The sequence below is a fragment of the Amblyomma maculatum genome, chromosome 4 (genome assembly GCF_055883805.1).
Source record: "Amblyomma maculatum isolate TAMU_Amacu chromosome 4, ASM5588380v1, whole genome shotgun sequence".
NCBI lineage: Eukaryota > Metazoa > Arthropoda > Arachnida > Ixodida > Ixodidae > Amblyomma > Amblyomma maculatum.
Genome location: NC_139347.1, coordinates 138,430,581 through 138,454,760, shown reverse-complemented (window position 1 = coordinate 138,454,760; position 24,180 = coordinate 138,430,581).

Below are 24,180 nucleotides of genomic sequence, written 5' to 3'. Positions count from 1 at the left end.
TCCCTCCGAGACACCGAGTTCTTCGGTTCGCTCTGCTTGCTCAGACGCACGTTTCGTTGCCGCGCCGAACGCTGCGTTGCACCGCGCTCACCGCGTGATTCGTGAGTGCAAAGTCCGACGCGGGGCGCCTCATCAGTGATTGCTGCGCCGTAGCGCATTGTCTTACACTCCTTGGCAGGTCGACGGGTGTTGTATTGCAGGGCGTTGCGCGCTCGCTCTTGTGTGAACGCTAAAGGAACACGGGAGCAAGAAACGTTGTAGTGTGCACAACACAGTGCGATAATGTAGATTGTGAGAAGCACTTGTTTGAACAAATAATTACAAAAAAGTTGTACAGTGCACTTAGAAGTGTTGAGTATGAAAACTATGTCTTTGTGTGACTCAAGAGCATACCGAGCGAATGAGTGGGCGGTGCGAACGAGGTGCAATAACGCTATCGCGTTCCACTCTTGAAGGCGAAGCTTAGGCGTCCTCCAAATTTTTCTTGCATTCCGCTCCCGCCGTCCCGCGGACGCCCACGCTAGACACGGAAAGCAGCATCCTTCACATAGTCTGCAGAATTGCTGGGTGCTGCGTTTCCCAATGTGCACTAACAGTGCTAAAAATGACCGGAGAATGTTTTCTTTTCCAAGCCCAAAAACGACCTCTTCTATGGACTGTGAAAGTGAAGCGGGACAACTGGCAGCCGATGAACTACTCTTGCATATGCAGCGTAAGTAACCGACTCCTCAGCAGGGCTAAATTCATTTTCGGGCTTACGTAAGCTTCTCTATGCGACTGTTTCTGATTACCAGATATACCATTTTGTGTACCTGTCGGAGGCGCGATATCATGCTTTTGCAGCCTTCTGATATTTGATCGCTGTAAACGGGCGTAATCTCTTAGAGCTCGAGAGCGATACGGATACTCCAACTTATTTACACCTTCATTAATACACTTAGCATTACAAATTAAGGCTCAGGCTGGTAAAAATATTACGATCTTTCTCAGCCACGAAGCTTGAATAGGAGTGCATCGCGCCTACTTCACAAAAAGCCTTGCAGCCTGCTTAATTTTGAAAGGCGCATCTGGCAGCGTGAAAATTATGTGACTCTCGGAGCGCAGAAAAGCATGCGACGCATTAGGCTTTGTTTCTCTACGTTGCGTCACATTTAGATATTTTATACTTTTGTTCTTCGCGAAAACTATGCTATTCAAGACATTTATTATCGCCTATCATATGTGACGGAAGTAGCGCATAGAAATGAAAAAAATAATGTGAAATACATTTTGTGCGTGTGTCCGGAGTTCAACTCATAAGCATGTCAGTGTGCGTTTGTGATTTTCTTGATTTATCGTAATTTAATCTCATTTTTCAGGGAATAATGCATTTATAATAGCGACAAAATTTTTTCGTACAGGCTCACTTTGATGAATCCTGTTTTGAACAAAATAACGCAGACTGACGAAAGAAACTGAAGCAAAATGCTGTACCAACGGATTTCCCATTCAGGGGAAGGTATTTCCCATTTGATTCACTGCCTAATTGCATACATTCGTTACCCAAAATGTGGGGGTCGCCCGGAAACATTTCAGTGGCATTTGAGCCACAGGCCCGGCATGGGTCACTTATTTCGCCTTTAGCAGGTTATGTGTACGTGTTATGTGTATGTGTACGAAATCAAGCTCTTTTACACAGCGCATGAGACCACAGCATGCTTGCCCCAGAACTTCAGTGTATCGGCAATAGGGCCCACCACTTCTCCCAGTGTACCCTGCTGTCTTTTAACCACACGCGAAGTCAGTGAGGGGCCACGTACTCATAAAATTATTTAATTACTCCATCAGCATCATATCAAGACTGCCGTGGCAAACCTGTTCCTTGCCTCGAAGCAGCAAGGAACAGCTCAAAATTTGATTTTATACAAAATTAACTAATGAACGCAGATTATCTCGGATCGCTAACTAGCACAGTGCCATTACACTTGGCCTAAGCTTTCCAACGGTATACGGTTCGGTGTTGCAGCTAAAATTTAGGTTTTAATTGAAATTTACTAAATATCAATTAATTTGGCCCAATAATTGATTGATATACATGTAAAATTAACCAATAATCCAATCTCATGGTTGATCGCGTGACATATACTATGCTTAGAGAGATAGCTTGACAGTAGCGAAATAGACTAAGTCCTGCTTTAACCTTCTCTAATCTTGAAGTTCAAAGCACCAGCCTGGATCGTTTTCTGAAGTTTTACCACGGTGACAGATTTCACGCTCTAAAAAAAAACAAACACAAAGTCAGAGGCAGTACTAGATTAAGTGCACAAAGTAAAACCTTATCATGAGACTTAAAAAGTGTCTGTAGCACAGAACTCGCCTGAAAGCTTTGTTTATCAGTATTCCCCATTCAAACAGTTCTAAGAAGAAACCAATCAATTCACGAACTTTACTATCGGCATTCTCAATGCTTTTCTCGCAATTTTTCAAAAATTTTGTGCACTCCTGGAGCGCAGACCTGGCCCAAAAGCTCGCGCTTCACTCACTGCTGCGGCCGGCCGGCGGGCGTCAGGGGGAAAAAGCGTATCGTGCGCAGCGCTCGCCGCCGCCGCGCGAGGAGAATCGAGGAGGAAAGCGCGGCGCGGAGGAGAGTGTCGCTACTTTCAAATTATCAAGGGACTTTAGTCTGCACTAGGGTGCTTCGATGCGCGCCCGCTCTCCGCTGAGGGTGGCGCCACTCTCGGGTCGTTGCCGCCAAAACCGGTTATCGGGAGGCGCCGCCGCCATTTTAACGCGATAGCGTTAAGGAGCTCGTGTCGCAGAAAAGCCGGTGTCGTCGGCGTTGGCCGTGAGGGATGAATCCCGGCATGCACATCATAAATAAAAAGCAACTTCCAAGATGGGCTGGGTGGGAATCGAACCAGGGTCTCCGGAGTGTGAGACGGAGACGCTACCAGTCAGCCACGAGATTTTTTTTTTTTTTTTGTGGCCGGTCATCACCAACACAAAAAAAAACCAACAAAAACGCGCTACAAACAGAATGCTCACAGCAGAGCGGTTACCACAAGCATGACACTTAATACAGAAGCCGGCAGGCTCATACGAGTTGCCTTTGTCAAGTTAAAATTCCTTCAGCTCGCATAGTGGTTCGACTCTTGAAATCCAGTCTGGCACAGTGGTCTTCAATTTGTGCATTTCAACCAATGCGTGTATACTCTCGCGAAAGTAGAGCCTTGCAGGACGGGCGTCATGGCTCACAGTGAAAACCCGCCATTCTAGACCGCCATAGACTGTGCAGGCCTATTAGCATAACCGTATCAAGTGGAATCCCATCATTATTTTCAGTTGGCAGGAATCTAATCCCGTATGAGTCTAATGGCAATTCTTTTTTAACAGTTCGTTGCAGCACAACCCAAATATCGACGCCCTCCCAACAGTGCTGAAATACATGGTCTATTGTCTCTGGCTGTTTACATATTAAGCAAAGTGAACCCCATGGCAGATAAAAGCCCTTGCTTTCAAAAAACGTTTGTACCGATAATGTTCCTGTATGTAACTTAAAGAAAAACGTCTTTACCCCAGGAGAAACTGGCATTCTTTTGACACGCGCTTCAGTACGTCTTGACCTAGACGGCCGCTATACAAGGCTCTGTACATAGGAACAGAGAAGAAGTCGTCACAAACAGCTTTATACAGGTTCTTCTTTTTCACTGAACTCAAGTATTCTGTCGAGAAGCGAGCTGACAGAATTCGAACACTGCTACACCGAATCTTTGCTGTGTTTGTATGGGCACCAAGCTGGAAAAGATGTAGTCGGGATAACCTGTTCCGGCCAATTAAAGACGGATGTATCGGGCTTGCTCACTTATTTGTGCGCCAGCTTGTAAACAGATTTATTTTCTTTCGCGATGTTACCGACCACTGTGTGCCAAGTGAGGCTCGCGCGGGCGTTGCCCAATTTCGTTGTTGCTACGGAAATCATGAGCACTTAGCCACGAGTTCGATGCTTGAAAGCGGTACAAAAGCGCTTCTAGTGAATGCGGTGTTGCCTTAGAAACCTGCCGTAGAACGTTATACTGCGGTGTATATAGGTAATTATGAGCAAGTTACTTACAGAAGTCGCAGTTACACGAGTAGCGAAGTACGTTTCCGCTACATTCTTCTGCGCACATGCAGAGCCATCTTGCGGCAAACGCAGAAGAACCCCTCCTCGCAATGTGCGGCGCTGCCCCGACACGTGGCGCGCCACTCGCCCCTGACGTTTCGCCGTGCACCCTCACGGGTTGTGGAATCAAGCGTCTTTCCTTTCTTTAGATCACTATCTTCGCTCACCCGCTTCTCCCCTTCGGGCCGCGCGGGTACCGGTGGGGGAATGCCCCAATACTCTTGCGTTTAATAAGTTTTCTCGCTCTCTCCCCTTCCAACATCCAGCGTGCGTCACTCGAACAGTGCTGTTTAGGCGACGCGGCTCCTCTTTCCGCTCACAGCGCGATTGCTAGGTGCAGCGTCTGATGCCGGACGCCTCTGACGTGATCGCTGCGCCGTAGCGCTTCTGCTGGGAAAGCGTCCCCTGCGATGTGTGCCGAGCTGCTTCCGAGGAATCATGCTTCTGCGTGGTGCTCCCAAGCGAGATAGAGGACGATCCCATCAAGGCGTCAGCCCCATGATCGCGTCCGCCTTCATGGCGCGTCGCTGCCTGGCTTTCTCCCTCCGAGACACCGAGTTCTTCGGTTCGCTCTGCTTGCTCAGACGCACGTTTCGTTGCCGCGCCGAACGCTGCGTTGCACCGCGCTCACCGCGTGATTCGTGAGTGCAAAGTCCGACGCGGGGCGCCTCATCAGTGATTGCTGCGCCGTAGCGCATTGTCTTACACTCCTTGGCAGGTCGACGGGTGTTGTATTGCAGGGCGTTGCGCGCTCGCTCTTGTGTGAACGCTAAAGGAACACGGGAGCAAGAAACGTTGTAGTGTGCACAACACAGTGCGATAATGTAGATTGTGAGAAGCATTTGTTTGAACAAATAATTACAAAAAAGTTGTACAGTGCACTTAGAAGTGTTGAGTATGAAAACTATGTCTTTGTGTGACTCAAGAGCATACCGAGCGAATGAGTGGGCGGTGCGAACGAGGTGCAATAACGCTATCGCGTTCCACTCTTGAAGGCGAAGCTTAGGCGTCCTCCAAATTTTTCTTGCATTCCGCTCCCGCCGTCCCGCGGACGCCCACGCTAGACACGGAAAGCAGCATCCTTCACATAGTCTGCAGAATTGCTGGGTGCTGCGTTTCCCAATGTGCACTAACAGTGCTAAAAATGACCGGAGAATGTTTTCTTTTCCAAGCCCAAAAACGACCTCTTCTATGGACTGTGAAAGTGAAGCGGGACAACTGGCAGCCGATGAACTACTCTTGCATATGCAGCGTAAGTAACCGACTCCTCAGCAGGGCTAAATTCATTTTCGGGCTTACGTAAGCTTCTCTATGCGACTGTTTCTGATTACCAGATATACCATTTTGTGTACCTGTCGGAGGCGCGATATCATGCTTTTGCAGCCTTCTGATATTTGATCGCTGTAAACGGGCGTAATCTCTTAGAGCTCGAGAGCGATACGGATACTCCAACTTATTTACACCTTCATTAATACACTTAGCATTACAAATTAAGGCTCAGGCTGGTAAAAATATTACGATCTTTCTCAGCCACGAAGCTTGAATAGGAGTGCATCGCGCCTACTTCACAAAAAGCCTTGCAGCCTGCTTAATTTTGAAAGGCGCATCTGGCAGCGTGAAAATTATGTGACTCTCGGAGCGCAGAAAAGCATGCGACGCATTAGGCTTTGTTTCTCTACGTTGCGTCACATTTAGATATTTTATACTTTTGTTCTTCGCGAAAACTATGCTATTCAAGACGTTTATTATCGCCTATCATATGTGACGGAAGTAGCGCATAGAAATGAAAAAAATAATGTGAAATACATTTTGTGCGTGTGTCCGGAATTCAACTCATAAGCATGTCAGTGTGCGTTTGTGATTTTCTTGATTTATCGTAATTTAATCTCATTTTTCAGGGAATAATGCATTTATAATAGCGACAAAATTTTTTCGTACAGACTCACTTTGATGAATCCTGTTTTGAACAAAATAACGCAGACTGACGAAAGAAACTGAAGCAAAATGCTGTACCAACGGATTTCCCATTCAGGGGAAGGTATTTCCCATTTGATTCACTGCCTAATTGCATACATTCGTTACCCAAAATGTGGGGGTCGCCCGGAAACATTTCAGTGGCATTTGAGCCACAGGCCCGGCATGGGTCACTTATTTCGCCTTTAGCAGGTTATGTGTACGTGTGTATGTATCAATTCTGCTTCTCACGCTCTTATCAGAAGCATTACCTTTATTCAATTCTACTGTCGATCGGCTAACACAACAACCTTCATCTCAAACACCCACTTAACCCACATTGTAATTAATAAAGGGAGCGGGGAACAAATCAAGTATTTATGTGCACCTTTTGGCCTGTACGCTCCGATTATTTTGTGGGAAAAAAATATTGCCGAGACGCTGGTCATGCCTTCTTTTCGCTTTGTTCTTTGCCTTGATTTTCCATATTACATAATTTCTGTTTTTCCTTTTGCTTTGTGCTCAATTTTATCATTGGTTTGTACATCTTTCTGCTTCCAGTTGCTCCAAAGAAGCGAAAGCCACCTAGAGACAGAACGCAGCCTATTTGTGCATCAAGATAATAAATAATTGTTCTTACGTGCGCTTGAGTCTGTTTTGACTTCATAGTGTATGCATGACACAGTTTGCCACCATTGAATAATAATGTAAGTGAACGTAAGCATGCAATGTGTTCGCGCTTGAATATGCAGCTGTTCATTTCGCGTACTTCACTTTCCGCTATATCCACACTGTGGGCGATTCCTCTGCCCGAGGTATGCGCACGACAAATACACAGCGGGTCGTGTAACAAACATCTTTAATCTCACAGGGGGTCGTCCAAGGCGGTGCGGGGTTGTCGTCCGGGGGGCTGCAGCCTGCAGTTCGTCTTCCGTGGAGAAGCGCCAGGAGCGAAGCAGGAACGAAGAGAGAGCGAGACGGAGGCGCGTGCCTTCCTTTATAGCCCCCTCGCACGGGACCGGTTATCCCCGAACGAGCGGGGAGAGGGAAACAGGCAGCGCGCAGGGAGCATTGGGAAGTGGCGCGGCTTTCGAATGTGCGGCGCGCCACGGGCCCTACAGATATGTGGCGCAGGGCCCCACAACACATAAAAGCTATGATATAAAGTTGACGGCGAGCAGTTGGCCGCCGTTATCACATATCGCAAAACAAAGATAACCGCTACACTTTCGAAATAGCGAATACATCTCCGAATTTTTACGCTTACTTGTCATATAAACTATAAAAGGAATGATCATCAGAGGCAAAGTTCAATTCAAGCTACCGCTGGTAGAGGGGCTTCCTCTATCTAGGTGCGTCACGCAGCAAATGCGCGCCTCGCCACCAGCGGATGCAAGAAAATGGTGGTCGCGCTAGCAGACGACGCGGTTGTCCTCACCCTAAGCGGAGAGCGGGCGCGCATCGAGGCACCCTAGTCTGCACGCTGGCTCCCCTGCTAAGGCGTCACCGAAATTTACATCTTTATTTTACTGATACAGTGGGATCGGCAGGAAGGCAGTTCCGCGAGAGACCATTTACTCTAGCGCTGAGCAATTACAAATCGCCGTCGGACTGTACAATGTAGTCGGATATGCCTTCGATACGAAACAATTTAGGCCTAGCGACGGCTAGCATAGGGAGTATATACGCTCGGCGCGAGTGCCATCATCCGCCGCGCCTGCGGGCGGCGCCGCTTTCGTAAGCCCTGCTGTATGTGCTGCGAATTTGTCGTCTTCGTTCATGGTGCAGCTGAGAGCGCACGTTTTTCGAAGTTTTGTTCAACAACATGTCGTGCAAACGATGCTGATGCGACGGGACGGGGATACGATGTTGCTGCGCCGCAGGATGTACACCAAGGCTGCACAAAAACGCCGACGGATCGTACTTAAGACACTACTTCTTTTATGTGACGTTCTTAAATCGCGGTTTAACTTGAAAGTATACATTGTTGAAGCAGAAAAGCTTGATCGTATGCTTTTCGCACTTGATCGCCGGCGCACCGCAGACACGCATGTATTCGCCAACTCGGTACGCGATAGCAGCGGTTAGCGGCGTAACCGCGGTGTACGCTGCCCGTGCCTTTAATGCGAAATGGAAGCAGCTCAACATCGAATATAGATATATGCACTGTCAAGAGGAAATACACAACATGAAATGGGTCGCACTTCACTTTAAATCAATGCGGCAATGATTGGAAAGCATCTTTCGTAGTTTCTGTATATTCCGCTTTCGGTAGCTGCCCGTACGATTCGCTCTGTATTTGTGTGCACACTTACCATTGCGATTATAAAATGTAAGTGAAAATACATGCACCATGAAAGATACAACAGATACATCCTCACAGTTAACTCTGACGAGTTCGGCCTGCGAAAGCGGAGCGCAGTCATTCGCAGTCGCCCTGGCCGCTGCTGTTTCCAACAGCTGCCGTCATTAAGATGTGTTGTCGGCCTAGTTGGTGCAGTACTTCAGACATCTTATAGTAGCGCGAACAAAAGCACACACAAGACAGGGTACAGGACGTTACAGGGTACAGGGTACAGTGGTACAGGGTACAGTTGGCAGTTAGCGCTCGTCCTGTACCCTGTCTTGTGTGTGTTTTTGTTCGCGCTATTATAAGATGTCTGAAGCTGCCGTCATGTTTCAAACGAATGGTATACGGTTTGCTGGCGCGCTCAAACAAAACAAATAGCACCAAGGTGTCGGATAGCTTTCACGAGCACTGCGAAACAGCACGCTGCCGCATCGCAGCATCAACACGCACAGCACAGCCCAAGATGGCGTCAAGGGCTCATACGGGGCGCCATCATCAAATTAAGATGGCTGTGCCCAGGCATCGAAACTAAAATCGTCTATAAGAGCTGGTTATATTCCAAGCATTTTTCTATCACCTGGTTGATGGTATGGATATGATCGATAATAAATACCTTTTACGAAAACCTGCTTGATCTTTTGTTTGGTTGCAGTCAAAGGTTGTCCTGATTCTATTACCGATTACCTTAGTAAATACCTTATATGTAACACAGTAAGCTGATTGGTCTAATTTTTCAGGTCCTTAGCATCCATTTTTTGTGAATAAAGATAATGTTTGCGTTCTATGGTTTCAGTAGCGTCGATGACACCAGGCACTGCGTAGCCAATTTTTCTAGCGCAATATCCCCCCATCCTTCAACAAATATATAGTTACCTGACCCTTTCTAGCTGCTTTCCACCTTTTCATAGTTTCTAATACTGTCTTAACCTCGCCCTTCGACACTGGCGGAATGTCTGACTGCTTTTCCCTACCACCATTCTCATTATAATCCTGACTACTTTGGCTACTATAGAGATCAGTATAGGACTCCTCGGCTACTATGACTATCTTGTCCATATTCGTGACGACAATGCCCGCCTTGTCCCTTAGCACATACGTGTGGTTTTTGCCTATGTCCAATCTCTTCATCAGTTTAAGGCTTCCCTGTTCTTTACAGCATGTTCAATTTTCTCCATGTTATACTTCCTTATATCAGCCACTTTGCACTTGTTGATTTGCTTTACTATCTCTGCCAATTCTGTCCGGTCTGTTGGATTGGAAGCTTTCATACTTTGGCATTTTTTAATCAAATTTTTCGTCTCCTTAAACAGCTTATCGGTATCCTAACTATCCTACTGCTTACTTCTACAGCGCACTCAGTAATGATATTTCTGAAGTTATTGTTCATTGCTTCTAGGCTAATGTAAGAAAAAAATTGCTGTGGTTTAATCCTGCTGCACCCAGATGAAGCAAAAGCATCGTTAGGCTTGGTTACTTCGTCTTAATATTGTTAAGGTTTATTTACAGAATGGTTCTGCACCTTAGCCTGATGTTGTTGTTGTTGTTGTTCTCCTCTACTGTTATGGCACATACCCACACAGGGAGATCGGCCAAGAATTGGGGTGCAGAGATATTAGATTTTGAGATATATAGCTACATCGCAAAAATAAAAAAAAAATAAATGCTAGGGAATAGAGAAGGAAATGTAAATATGATAAACCAAAATATAAAAGAGTAAATACTAACGCACGCAGTAGGAGAATAGTAAGATTTATATGTACAGATTAAAACTTCAAAGCATATTAGCAAGGTTTTGAATGGCGTTAAAAACATGCCTGTGGCTGTACCCAAGCATGGTGGCACCGAACGATAATAAAATTTGGCTGCTCAAATTAAGACCCAGCTGTTGTAACGGCTTCTCTAAATACCGTTTTCTCATCATGGTAAAACGGCGGCAAAATATTAAGAAATGATCTATTGTTTCCGGTTCCCCGCAGAATGCGCAGACAGGAGAAAGCGCCAAACCAGACCTGTGCATATAGAAATTTAGGGGCGGAATACGACAGCGTAGCCTGGTTAGAGAGACCTCAGTCTGCCTTGATTGACATGATTTCCTATTTCAGGAATACTTAAGATGAAGGTAGTCATCCGATGATAAAATAGATCCAGACTGCGTACTTAATAAGGCACGCCGCCGAAATCGTGCTGCTGTTATGTACGCTGTTGCCGGGAGGATGGGCAATACAGGGCCATTCAGAGAATCTTTAGCTAGTCTGTCAGCAACCTCATTTGCTGTCACATTGCTGTGTCCTGGTACCCCCACTATATGTATGAGGCTCAAATGTGAGGGGAGCAATGAAAGAAAGGTGTTTAAAATTGGCGAATCCATATTCGAAGAAAGCGACAAGCACAAGGAATAAGAGTCTGTAATTACAGCCACTGTTGAGTATGTTGGGTCTAGTTTGCGCAGAGCAAGCACCACTGCCAGCAATTCCACCTGGAAAATTGGAGTAAAATCCGGAAGACGGACTGAAAAAGCCCAGTCTAAAAGCGGACAGTATATTCCAACGCCGGCTTTTTCATTAAATTGAGAAGCATCCGTTGCTATCGTTATGCTAACGGGAAGACTTTGTAAATGATCTTCTAATAATCCATTTAAAATGTGAGGTGATAAGTGTTTTGCATTATTTGGGAAAATGTCATCATAGACAATTTGAACCGAAGATGCACTTACTTTTGTTGGAAGGATGTTAGAAAGGACTACGTGCAAAGGTTGTAACAGATTTTGTACTAGAATTACTTGCGGGGTATGAAACCGAGGCCATCCGACTCCAAAAAAGGAGTCTGGCTCGCAACAAAAAATTGATATGGAGCGGTGGAATTGTGATTCATATATTTTTAGATACGTCTGGACAGTCAAGAATTGTAATCTAGTTAATAACGGTGGTATTCGGGCTTCAAGGTATAATACATTGTTAGCCACAAATTTGGGGAGCCCAAGGCATAATCTAAGCGCTTCCCGCTCTAAAAGAACAAGCGGACGAATTTTGTAAGCAGGTGAACCAGAAAATAACACAGATCCAAATTCTATAATTGGGCGGACATACATAACATAAATTATTAAAAGTGCGTCTCGCCGCATCCCAGACCTTGGATTGCTTAACCTGCGCAACATACTCACAGCACGTGCCCCTTTCGCTGCAACATGTTCAATGTGATCCCTCCATGCCAGATGGTCATCGTAAATCACCCCTAGATATTTCAAAGACTTAACCTGAGGAATCATTTCCTGCTTAAATGTTAGAGAAAGATTTACCGGATCCTGAATTTGGAAAACAAGGAACGCGCACTTTTTAACGTTTAATGTAAATCTTAAGTCACATAACCAATTTTGAAGGGAGCTTAGGTACGATTGCAGGCGCCTGTTGAGGGATTGAATCTCAGGTGCAGCCGTAAAGAATGCGATGTCATCCGCATAGACATACGTGCGAACATCTTGATAAGTGGGAATTGAACTCATTAAAATGTTAAAGAGCACGGGCGAGAGAACTGCCCCTTGAGGGACACCTCTGGTTTGTTGATATTTGCCACAATGCAATCCATTCAATGAACAGTAAAATTGTCTGTTTTTTAGGAATGTAGATATCCAATCAATTAAGTATTGTGGAAAACGTGGAGATTCTAATCTGTGCAATAAAATTCGGGGCTCTACACTATCATAAGCCTTCTCTATATCGAGAGTCACCAATGCAGCATGCATTTTTTTGCGCCGCGCAAGAAGAATTCGACTCTCAAGGTCGGTATATGCATTCCATATTGAAAATTTTGCTCGAAATCCGATTTGACAGGGACTAAGAATATGTTTTTGTTCTACAAACTCGGTAACCCGTTTGAGTACGACCCTTTCAATTAATGCTACCAAGTTTGATGTTAAATATATTGGTCTGATATTGTCCAAAGTATAGCCACCACCATTATGTTTCTGTAAAGGAATCACTTTGTTTCCAGTCACCAGGTATCCAAGAATGAATTATTGAGTAATTTACCAATTCTAACAAGGAATTTGGAGACACCTCAAAAAGGATCTTTAACATTTTTGACGTTACTCCATCAGGGCCAGGCGCAGCAGTTGGCAATGTCATTACAATCGAAGAAAGCTGAGGAAATGTAATTTTAGGAGCATCCTTAACCGTATATACTGGGCCTACAAACATAGGGAATTTGGGAATTGTTGACAAAAAACGCTTTTCTAAACCTTTAGCGATGTTTTCTACTGTTTTAAGAGCTCCTTTAGGAGTCGAAACACATGAGGGTAAATTTTCTGAGACAGGCATCTTTTTCCGTGATTTTAAAAACCTGAAAAGTGCACGTCGGTTATTAGATTGTGAAAGGTAATTGAAATACTCAGTATCATAATTATATTTCGCTTGTGCGACTGTGCGTTTAAATGTAGCTGCAAAAAATTTATAATCATGCCAATTTTTGGGGCACTGGTTGTGAAGGAGCTTCTTCCATGCAGCCTTTGTTTTTCTATAATCGCGCGAACAATCGGCATTCCACCATCTTGTTGATGTATTGCCTTTAGATGCACGTACTAAGAATTCGCACTTCTTACGACAGGATGTAATAGCCTGGCATAATGTTTGTGATTTTAACTCTTCCGTAGCCTCAACCACTGACTCAAGAGACGAAATCAAAAATGAGTAAAACTGGTTATAATTTACGTATGATCTCAACTGAGATGTCGGCTGAGTTAAGCAGCAGTTAACCTCAAAAACAATATGTATATGGTCGCAAGAGGTACCACCATCAATTGTCGACCAATTTAGTATAGAAACACTAGTGCTGGAAAAAGTTAAATCTATCACAGATTGACTGTGAGCACGTACAAAAGTTGGTAAGCCAGAATTCATGCAGTGAAGGTTATTGTCTGAAAGCCAATCCCACAGACGCTTGCCGCAGGGATCCGTCTTGTAACCCCACGATACATGGTGCGAATTAAAATCTCCAGCCAAAATAACCGAATTTTGACAATAAACTAGTAGGTGGTCTAGAGATCTGGTGCCCTGAACACCATGAGGGAAATAAACATTCGCTAATGTAAATGGACTGAACCCTGGAATTTCAAAATCTAGAGCCAATAATTCTGAATCTAAACTAGAATATTGAAAAGAAATCTTAGCCCTATGACAAAATTTTGAAGAAACTAGAATTAGTAACCCACCACCTCTTGACTGGCGATCTTGTCGGAATGATCGATAATTTTGTAAGTGAAAATGTTTTTCAGTTGTAAGCCAAGTTTCTTGTAAAACGATTATTACTGGATTATGTTTTAAAGAAAGATAAACTAAATCTGTAGTAGCTGAAAGAAGAGATCTACAGTTCCACTGAAGAACTTTTAACTTTCCTATGGTTATATAATCCGGGCAGCAGCAACAGCCTGCCCCAAAATGTTTTCCTTTGGTTTAGAGCATAGCTGTCGCTTTTTTTATTTTGCTTGTGGGCGAGGTGATGACGGGTTTGACAACGGGGATCCACTGCGTTTTAGAATTCGCGTATCTGTCTCTCCCATATCTGCATCATGAGCCTCGTCTGACTTGTGGGAATTTTGCATAGGTGATGCCGAAAGAGACTCATTTTGCGAACAAGACATTGCAGCTAATGCGTTCTGCACTGATAGTGAATGCCCAGGTGCCGTAGGAGAAACCATAGCAGTTTGCACAGTCTGAGAAATGTGAGATGCCAGAACCTTGGATATGCATTCTGTGACTGTTGTCACAATCCTATCCACCATTTTGGTCATGGTTGCTTCCACAGCAGTTATTATGGTTTTAGACATCGTGGAATCTAATGATGCTCCTGAACAGGCTGACACACCTGCATACCCATGAGCTCTGTCTTTAATTTCTTTAATTGCCTCACGCCTCGAGCAACGTTTGCGGTCAATAATCTCCAGAATTTTCATTTCATGCGCTCTAGAAGGACATTCCAAATAATTTGCTTAGTGAAGTCCACCGCAAAGACAACATTTGACAATTTGATCACAGCATAAGTGTGCTTTATGGGCATCACCGCATTTGCAACACCGCAAAGTGGATTTGCAACCGCCTGCAGTATGGCCATAACGCCAGCAGTTGTTGCACTGCAGAGGCTTTGATGGTAGGGGATCTACTCTGAATATTAAAGGCCACGCTTTAATCTCCGATGGACAGACTGTGCCTGCAAATGTAGCAATAACCGATTCTGTCGGCACACGAACATTATTGACCTCCCGGCTACAGCGATAAACCGCAACAACGCCTGCCGCGGAAAGAAGGTCAAGGGTTTCTTGTTGACTTAATATGGAATCTACACCTCGGACTAGACCTTTTGTGCAGGCCAGGTGTGCAGGGGTAAAACTGCTTACCTGATGAGAGGCAAAAGTAGAGCCTTTTAGCAGGCCCTTTATACATGACAGGTCTGGTGAACGACAAAGAATCCCGCCGCGACCAAATTGGCGCACCTCGGCTATTCCTTCGTAGAAGGAAGTGATTTCCTGAAGGGCAGCTCGAGCAGCTCCTGGGTTGTTCATTTTAATGGTGCCCCTATCCTTAGGTACGAATGCCACAGGGATGTTGCGGACACCGGAGCTCTGAAAAGCTTCCAAGGGCAGATCATCGGTCAGGAGGGAAGCCGACCAAGGAGAGCGCCCTTGGCCGGGGGACTGCGTCGACATTACCTTAAATTGACAATGTCACCGCGTGCGTTAGTCAACAGAGAACAAAAGAAGCACAGGGGAAAGACAAAACCGAGACCAGCAACCCAATACTTAGCCGATCGTGGTTGAGGGCAAGCGGTGTGCTGCAGACAGAGCGAACGCAGGCACAGCAAGCAATGGTCCTGCGACAGCTACCAAAACCAGCCACAACTGCCAACAGATGGTGAGCTTCCTCTTCTTAAACTTCTATTCCGGAGAGCCTCTTCTTGCACTTCCTTCTCCTCTTCTGTGCGCATGCCTGACATTTCCCCCTTCGCAGACGAAGCCCCTGGGCTGTCAGTCAGAGTCCCGAGCGAGAGTGGCAGCGCTTCATTCTTGCGACATGAACTACTCGTGTTTTCCGAGAGGGGCGACCGTGGGAACATTGGCGAGACACGACGTAATTCAACTCATTGATGCGTTTGAGCACAATAAATGGGCCTGTGTAGTGCGACAAAAGCTTCTGGGACAAACTACGCTTGCGGAGAGGTGTCCAGAGCGTGCTCGAAACAGACGGCTCGGTGTCGAGAGAGAACGGCAAAATGGTGTCAAAAGAACGTCGAGGCGGACGGGCGTAGAGGAGGAAAAATGGACTATAAGAAGTTGTCTTATGCTTAGAGGTGTTATAGGCGTAAGTAATGAAAGGAAGCACGTCATCCCAGTTCTTGTGCCGCGAGTCAACATACATCGCAAGCATGTTCGTCAGTGTCCGGTTTGTACGTTCGACGAGGCCATTTGTCTGGGGATGGTACGGCGTAGAGTGACACAACTGGCAAGTACAATAGCGCAGAAGCTGTTCCACAACATCTGCCGTAAACTGGCGGCCTCGGTCACTGATAATAACACGAGGAGGCCCATGACCGAGGACGACAGCGTGAAGAAGAAAGAACGAGACGTCAGCGGTGGTGGCGGAAGGGATGGCGGCAGTTTCACAGTAACGCGTGAGATGATCAACGCACACGATGACCCAGCGATTGCCTTTGGATGAGCGAGGAAACGGGCCTATGAGGTCAACACCCACTTGTTCATATGGTGTCGTCGGTGGTGTCACCGGATGTAAGTGGCCCGGCGGAGAAGTCGTGGGGAGCTTGAACCGCTGGCACTGCACGCAGGAGTTCACGTAACGCAGAGTCGTTCGACGCATATTTGGCCAGTAGAAACGTTCCTTAATGCGCGTAAGAGTCCTGGCAAACCCCAAGTTCCCAGCTGTAACGTCATCGTGCATAGAGTGTAGAACAGAGGAGATAGAGGCTAGCCGGAAAGACTAGCAGAAAGCGTGCACCGCCAGACGAGTAATTTTTTCGATACAGCAAACCATCGCGAATGCAGAAAGGGTTCGCAGATGCCGGATCACGAGCTTTTTCAAAAAGTGATACCAAGTCTTGATCTTTTCGTTGTTCTTGCTGGAAAGTGGCAAGATCCGGAAATTGTACGGAAACGGCGGCAAGCCTAGTCGTCAAAGTTGTCATCGCAGAGGGTAGTTGCGAGAGGCAGCCGCGAGAGGCAGTCAGCGTCAGCGTGTTGGCGGCCACTTTTGTAAGACACTGTAAAGTTGAACTCCTGAAGGCGTAGTGCCCAGCGGGTCAGCCGACCGCAGGGGTCGCGTAGATTCAGCAGCCAGCAAAGCGAATGATGATTGGTGATGACTGTAAAGGAACGTCCATAAAGGTACGAGCGAAACCGCTGTACGCCAAAAACGACGGCAAGGCACTCTGGCTCCGTGACGGTATAGTTGCGTTCAGACTTGCTAAGGGTGCTACTTGCGTAAGCGACAACGTGCTGGTTTCCGTCATGCCATTGTATGAGCACAGCACCCACGCCGATGCCACTTGCGTCAGTGTGGAGTTCAGTGGGAACTGTCGGGCTAAAATGACGCAGTATGGGCCGCGAGGTAATAAGAAACTTGAGCTGGCGAAACGCAGAATCACATTCAGGAGTCCATTTGAAAGGAATATCCTTCTGCAAGAGGCACGTGAGGGGGTAGGCTACGTCAGCAAACTTAGGAATGAAGCGTCGAAAGTAAGAACAAAGTCCCAGGAAGCTCCTGAGTTCTTTCACAGTCTTGGGCTCTTTGACGCAGCTGACAGCTTCAATCTTCTGTGGGTCAGGCCTAACACCGTCTTTGTCAACCAAATGCCCAAGCACAACGATCTGTCGTTCACCGAAGCGGCACTTCTTAGAGTTCAGCACGAGACCCGCTTCCTCCATGCAGTTAAGGACCACAGCTAAACGGCTGTTATGCTCGGCGAAGGTCCTCCCGAAGATTACTACATCATCTAGGTAACACATGCAAATTTGCCACTTCAGTCCACGCAAAAGAGTGTCCATAAATCTTTCAAAGGTAGCCGGAGCGTTGCATAGGCCGAAAGGCATCACGTTAATTTCATATAACCCATCGGGAGTCACGAATGCCGCCTTCTCCTTGTCTTTCGGATGCATCGGTATCTGCCAATATCCGGACCGTAAATCAACAGATGAAAAGTAGGAAGCTGAATGGAGGCAGTCAATGACATCATCAACACGCGGGAGCGGGTAAACATCCTTCTTGGTGACAGTATTGAGGCGGAGATAGTCGACACAAAATCGCCAGGTGCCATCTTTCTTTTTCACGAGAATCACAGGGGCGGCCCATGGGCTAGATGATTCCTGAATGATTCCTCTTTGCATCATATCACGGACCTGTTCGTCAATTATCTTACGTTCTGAAGGTAAAACACGGTATGGTGTCTGTCTAATCGGGTGTGCAGATCCAGTGTCGATCATGTGGTGGGTGCGGGAAGGCGGAATCGGTGGTGGCTGATCTCGAGCAAAGTCGAACACGTCCGCATGTTTCATAAGAACCTCCATCAATATTCGGCGGTCGTTGGTGGGTAGCGATTCATTTGTCATGGACTGAAACTGGGAATCAGCATGATCTGGACGTCTAGTTGAATGAGCAACGCCCTCACTGAACGCGGCGATGTACATAGAAAGGCGTTCTTCAAAGTCGGCGAGTTTCAAACCACGCGGCAATACGGCAGGTTTATTGGTATGGTTGACAGTCCAAAGCGTGGCACGGCCCTCATTCACTCGAACAACGCTGCGGGGCACCAACACACTCTTTTTGGCACCGGAAAGGGAAGCGGGTTCCACCAGAGCGTCGAAGGCATTGGGAACCGTGCCCGAAGACACAACTGGGACGAAGATGGCGGACATCGCCGGAACGGCGGTATCCTCGAAGACAGAAAACACTTGGACAGCCCGCGGCGAGTCTTCTATGAGGGCCGATCGAAGGCTGGGGCTTATTGATATCTCGCCACTGTTGAAGTCGAGAGTTGCGCCACACTGCTGTAAAGACTCAACTCCTAGAATAACGTCGTGCGTAGAGCGAGGGAGCACCGTAAATTCAGTTCTAAACTCGTGTCCAGCCATCGCTACATTTACATAACAAATACCAAGCGGAACCAACGATTCTCCCCCTACACCTCGAAATATGATAGTTCTATCCCAACCAAACATAATTTTGCTGCCGAGACGGTTCTTAAAATCTAAGCTCATCACGGAAACTGCAGCACCCGTATCCACTAAGGCCATAACATAAACACCATCCACTAACACTTCCAAGCGGTTCTTCAGCATAACGACCGGTAGAGGAATTGGCAATATCGATGACCTGGCGACCGCACCTCCATCGGCCGCACACGCTAGTTTCCCGGTGGCGGAGAAGAACGGCGGGAAGAAGGCGATTGTCGGGAGCGGCGGGCAGGAGGAGTCAGGCTGCGATCAGAAACTGGTGAGTCGTTGCGTGGTGGTACGTAGCGGTAGGAGCCCGAAGGAGGGGGATAGGTCGGGTCACGGACTTCTGGACTCACGGTAGAATGGCGATTTGACCATTGGCGCTGGTAGCGTGGTGGCGGGTTCTGGCGGCGGCAGAATCTGGATATGTGGCCAAGCATACCACAGCGGTAATAGACGGGTGGTTCACGAGCACGGTCCAAATAATAGTCCTCGGTAACAGGATCGAAGCGATCAGCAAAGTCCAGCCGCTGGGGTTGTTGTGGAGGAGGTGGCGCCCTATAGTGGGTACGAGCTAGGGGAGCAGGGCCATATGAGTCGTTTCGGTGGTCACGGACGGGAGGAGGAGCGGTACAACCCCAAGAAGAGTGCTGGATGGGAGCTGCCTGCAGGGAGCAGCTATCACAGGGGGTTGCACTGCGGTTCACATCTTGATGGCGGGAGAGCTCATAACGGACAATTTGGCGAATCATGTTGGCCAAATGCGGAGGCTTATGTGAATGCTCGTGAGAATCCACGCTTGCAACAGTGGTCACGTTAGGTAGACGGCCGAATTTCGGGGTTATGCGACGCAGCATTAAAGTTTCGAACGTACGACAGTGCTTGATCACGGCCGTGGGAGAATCTAAGTTTTCTTTTGTAATTAAAAAGTTATATACGTCCACCGCGATCCTTTAAGAGGTGACCAACTCTGTCTTCGTCGGACATGATCAGATTCACCGCTTTGCAGAGTTTTAGGACCTCTTCTATGTACATTGTGCATGTTTCACCAGGCCCTTGGGCTCGCTGGAATAAAGTCTGCTCAGCGCATTTCCGTTTTGCCGTGGTATCCCCGAAACAATTTCGAATCTCCTCTTCAAAATGATCCCAGCTCATTAGGGACGCTTCATGGTTCTCAAACCATGTCAGGGCTGTGGAGTCCAAGAAAAAAACAACATTTGCCAGCATTACAGTGGCATCCCAGCGATTGTACTTGCTCAGCCGCTGGTAATTGGTGAGCCAGTCGTCCACGTCTTCGCCAGCCTTGCCAGAAAAGGTCCGCGGGTCACGGTAATGCTGCCATGCGGGTGCCGCTGCACCTGGCTGCCGTGCGTCGCCGTCTTGGATCATTGTGGCGGTCAAAGGGGGAAGCCCAGCGAGTCGTCGGCTCGAACGAGGTAGAGAGGAATCTGTGGTGATCGTTGCAGATCCTTCCACCACACTGTTAAGGTTTATTTACAGAATGGTTCTGCACCTTAGCCTGGTGTGCTAGCCAACAGATGGTGAGCTTCCTCTTCTTCAACTTCTATTGCGGAGAGCCTCTTCTTGCACTTCCTTCTCCTCTTCCGTGCGCATGCCTGACAATATCAACTAAATGAGGCATCATTGTCATTGCTGCTACCATCAATATCATCACTAACGGCATTGCCATTGTGACTGCTACTGTCATCCTCAAGCTAGACAAGGAGAATTAGGATTTGTTTCTCACGAGCTCTGTGTGGTATGTACATAATTACAAAATATATAGCACATATATATTTACAAGTTCGTCAGGCCATTTTCCGGCCCTGGTTTGTGTGCCTGGCTGAGGATCGGAGGGATATTGGTTCAATTCCTGGGGGAAAAAGATTTTATTTAGTGTCTGCATGGTTTTTGCTTATAGGTGCACTTTTAATCCGAGGTCAAAGTTGGTGCCACATCATATGGGTATGCATGGTCTTTGCTTATAACCATACTTTCTCCTCTGGCTCATTGAAGATCAAACTTGAGCCGATCGCGAATTTTGGCCCGAGGTAAGGTAGTGAAGATGCTTTGATATCTAAGAAATGTCACATGCACCAATACCTCTTGAAAATTTTAGTGCTTGTTATCACGTATACAGTGTGTGAAGCACAGGCACTTGAAGCCAGATTTTCCACAATAATAAATCAGCTGACGTGTTTTCGACAACTGTGTGTGTGTTTCCGGCCAACGGCTATAGGCAGCAGGCAATTGTTGGGCAAAGGCATTCGTATTCACTTTCAAATTGCAGGAAGCAACTTGACATAGAAATTGCAATGACAGCAAGAGCGTTAAACGCAAAGGTTGTGTGCAGTGGTATACTTGCTGCGTTTGTGTCATAACTGACGGCAGAGTGTGCTATTTGATGATCAATGCATATACAGTTCCTCACTCAAATCTGGTCATAAAGAACAGACAAAGATGAGGTACACGACATGGGAGCTAACTTCTGACTGAAAGAATGCTAGACTAATGCGGCATGGGAAGACACACTGGCACGTGCACCTGGACAACTGTGAAGGAGAGGAAAAGCGCGTAAAGGAGGAAAGACTGATGAATTGTTGATTTACCTTCAAGGATGCCAGCTCTCTTATAAACTGATTGCGAAAACATCTTTTTCCAAGGTGATGATCTGGTACAGCCTTTGCTATTTCGCGGATTAACTGATCTGTCTGGCCACAATAGAGCAATTATCCAGAATTGGCATGCAACTACACTCGTGCAGTGCAAAGCCAGCTTACTGCCATTTGTTGCATGATATTTTGATGTCTGAAGCCTTTCTTCAGGCATTGTTTGAATTTACCAGTATGTTTACTAGGAGAAAGTAGAGCGCTAATGCCCTCACTACATTTTACACTTTTTTTTCGGTAAGAAACTACGCTGCAGATATTGGGTTTGTTTTTGGTGGGCAAAGTTCTTGGCATAGAACAGTTTGTTTCTCAGGCTGAGTGACTTAGCCCAGCTATGCCAGGATATACGTAGCGGGAGGTATGTTTCCATGGCTGAGCTTGTCATTCAAGTTTAGCAATGAGAGAGCTTTATTTAGGCCATAGGGGGCACTTTGGACTACTAAACTACCATGAGGCGGAAGCGTATTTTGTGCGTTGGTCTGAAGCCCACCACTACCACACCTATCTATTATTGCGAAAGTAATACTACTTGCACTTTCAAGCCTTCAGCATAGCGAGGCAATGCATACCATTGACTTTTAGCTTCACCCCTGGTGTGACGTCATGCCATCTGCCGCAAAACCGGGGGCCCAACGCGCGCCGTCAGCCATGCGAGGCGGTGCACACCAACGCGGCCTAACTCCCGCTCCTTCCGCGAGGAGCGCTACAGACGGAGTGACGTCATGCCATCTGCCGCAAAAACCGGGGGCCCAACTCGCGCCGTCAGCCATGCGAGGCGGTGCACACCAAAGGCGGCCTAACTCCCGCTCCTTCCGCGAGGAGCGCTACAGACGGAGTGACGTCATACAGTTGGATAAATCGGGCCCTGGCTCACGCCGTCAGCCATACGAGTCAGAATCAGCCTGCTAGGACCCTGACATTCACGTTACCCCTATAGGCCATAAGGTGCGTTCACACGGCTCGTTTAAAGCGGGGCTTTATATGTGGGCTGAGGAAGAAGAAAAAAATGGCTGTGGCTCAACTTGGTTAAGCCGGGAAATTGCGAAAGCAATACCCATGGCCACGCCCTCGCTCACGTGATAGTCGTGCTGTTGTGGTGCTTGTGTGAAACTTGTTGCATATCTTGTGCTGCTGTGGTGATCCATTGGAAACACTATAGAGAGGAATTTTCTCTTCACGAAGGCTAGCTCTACACGTATTACACACTTCTGCAGTGTTTAAGCTCTGTTCGTCCCAGACCGGATACGCTTTCATCAAAGTTGGAAACATCAAGGCACTCACCGGTGTAAGTTTATCCTTGTGCCATAGCCGGTCACAGACTGAACACGCATAGTTAACCGAATGGGTTGTTAGTGAAACGTCTGCGAAATTCGCGCGTGGCCGCTTCGAACTCGTCGACTCTTCTTTTGTAGTCAGCACAACGCTCTTCACTAATGTCTCCATCGGTTTGAATCAGGCCAGCCCTGATGAGGGAACTTTCGCGCTGCTTCTTTAGACGCTGTTCTCGCTCTTCTGATGTTTCTTCAGCACGTCTTTTCCTCTTGCGTTCGTTATCCTTAATCCGCGATGGACGTTCCTTCTGAAGCCGCTCCTGTCGTTGTTCCTGGGTTTCGTGGGCTCGTCGCAGCCGTTTAGTCATGTTACAACGTTCGTCACTGCTAAGGCTACAGCTGGCTCCATCTTCACTGTCGACAACACTGAGCGAATCAGTCCCATCATCCACTGAAGCGCTCGCACGTTCTCGCCGAGCCGCATACTGGACACGTCGCTTAGCGAGTCTTGTTTCACGCTCTTCCTCTCTGTAGCTCGCCGCTCTCTTTTACGCGCATTACGACGAGCTTCCCTAGTGGTAGGCGGCATCGCCGCGAAGCAATGTTAAGCCACTGGTGGTTGGCACAGCTACTGCTTTCTAGCGACGTGAGTCGAGCCTAATCTCTTCAGCGTAACGCCACAATCGCGCTCCTAGCGGAGAGCGCGGGAGTTAGGCGGGGGTGGTGGCACCGCCGCGGCTTGCGACGGCGCGAGTCGGTCGCCCTTGATGGTGATGATGATTAAACTTTAATTTCCACCGATTTAGGAGGCCCCCTACTCCCCGCTCCTGGCTGGCTCGCAGGCCAGAGGAACGGGGGCTGGAACCTCCGCGACTAAGGACTGGCGAATATACATCGGTTATTCGCGGCCTCAGCCGCCAGGCGGAGGGATTTTTGCTGGTCAGCGGGGACGTCGCTTCGCAGCAGGGTTACCCAGGCTTTTAATGTTGCCCCTAGCGCCCGGAGACTTAGGGCATTCCCAAAGTATATGGTCGAGGGTCCCCCTCGCTTCGCAGGCTTTACATTTATCATTTTTTTGGACGAACGTTTGCAAACCTATAAAGAAATAATCGAAAGTTATAGATTAGGAAGATATCTACTGCCGCCACCGGATCCTAGCTTAAATAATAAAGAGGCCATCGCCTGGCGGCGATTACAAGCCGGAAATTTCTCGAACCCTGTCTGGTTGCTTCGGTCGCCCTTCTCTTCAGTGTGACTTCACAACACCTGTTGCGTTCCTAGCATAGAGCGCAGGAGTTAGGCACCGGTGGTGGCACCGCCGCGGCTTGCGACAGCGCGAGTCGGTCGCCCTTCTCTTCAGCGGGATGTCACACATGACGTCACACAGAGTCAACTAAGGTCAATGGTGGCACCGCCGCGCCGCGCCACGGCAAAGCACTTGGTCTGGAGGAGGAGGAGGAGGAAAAACTTTATTTAGTCCTATATTATTTGGCGGTTTTTGGACGTCTTCAGAGATGTCTGCTTGTTGTATCCACAAGAGTCTTCTCCGTCGACTTCGTCCACTTTTTACAATGGTCGGTTGCCCT